The 1,141-nt window shown below is 54.3% G+C and overlaps 1 protein-coding gene across 1 annotated transcript in view; it reads right to left on the reverse strand.

Annotated features, from left to right (window-relative positions):
* MCTP2 (multiple C2 and transmembrane domain containing 2) overlaps positions 1-232 on the reverse strand; it is a 90,417-nt gene extending 90,185 nt beyond the window's left edge. The window contains exon 1 of the mRNA XM_015822362.1: positions 215-232. The gene's annotated coding sequence lies outside the window, so the exon portion shown is untranslated. The remainder of the gene's footprint in view (positions 1-214) is intronic.
* Positions 233-1,141: the final 909 nt, after the last annotated feature.

The following is a 1,141-nucleotide window of genomic DNA, read 5'->3' on the forward strand; positions in this document are numbered from 1 at the left end:
CTTACCTGCCGGAGCCCAGCCACGAGCGTCAGCTGGCTACACGAGTCGTGAGAACCCAGCCGGGTCGTGAGAAACCCAGCCAGGGACTCATCCGGGCAAAGGGGGTCTCGTGTGCGCTTCGCCCCCATCTGCCCGCCTCCCGCGGGGTCCCTAAAGCCTCCCTCCCTCCCCCATCCCATCCCCCCCCTCCCACCACGCGCGTCTCCAGCCTCACCTGCCGCGGAGCCCGGCCACGAGCGCGGCTCGGCTCGGCTTGGCTCGGCTCGGCTCGACTCTGAGCTTCGCCCCCGCGCGGCTCTCCTTCTTCTCCTTCTTCTCAAGCGCCGCTTCCTCCTCTCGCCGCTTCCCCACCACCTCCGACGGGGCGGAGCGGGGAGGAGCCGAAGCCACCTCGGGGCCGCCCCCCCCCCCCCCGTGAGAAGCCCGCGGGAGAAATTCCCACGCCTCGCGCTCTTCCGCGGGTCCCGCCGGCGGGAGAAGCCCCGCCCCTTGAGCTAGGCCCCGCCCCCTGAAGAATTGAAGTCCCCTTTTTTTTCCAGTGCTCTTTAGGGTTGCCAGGTGTCCACTATTTGAGCGGACAGTCCACTTTTTTCACATTATGTTCACTATTTTTTTTTTCACAAAATAGTGGACATTTTTTTTATTCAAAAGCTTTATGATGAAATGGTACGTAATCTAAAGCTGTACAGTCTACTTTTTTTTACTACTTAACCCCCCCCCCCTGCTTGTCCGCTATTTTTTGGAAGCAGACCTGGCAACCCTAGTGCTGTTGTAACTTTGAACGTCACTAAACGAACGGTTGTAAGGCGAAGACTGCCTGTATTCCGGGAATCTGGGGGAAAAAAATATATCTCAGATTAAAAGAGTGCGGATGCATGGGTGAAAGGAACACCGTTTTCACCTGGAGAGGAAATGGTTTATTTGCAGCAATGATGTACGAAGCCACAGTTAAATTGCAGCAGGTCAATAAAACAGGTAGAGGAGATATTGATAAATGAGTATATAAAATGTAGTCAAACACTTTATCGTGCTTCGTTGACGAAGGTTCCTGGCCGGAAATCCTGAGAGTTCCGGACTATGAAGATATAATGATGATCTTGACTCATTTTATGACCTTTCTTGCCACATTTGTTAAGTGAAT

This window comes from Protobothrops mucrosquamatus, unplaced genomic scaffold (genome assembly GCF_001527695.2).
Source record: "Protobothrops mucrosquamatus isolate PMUCROS unplaced genomic scaffold, P.Mucros_1.0 scaffold1534, whole genome shotgun sequence".
In the NCBI taxonomy this organism is placed as follows: domain Eukaryota; kingdom Metazoa; phylum Chordata; class Lepidosauria; order Squamata; family Viperidae; genus Protobothrops; species Protobothrops mucrosquamatus.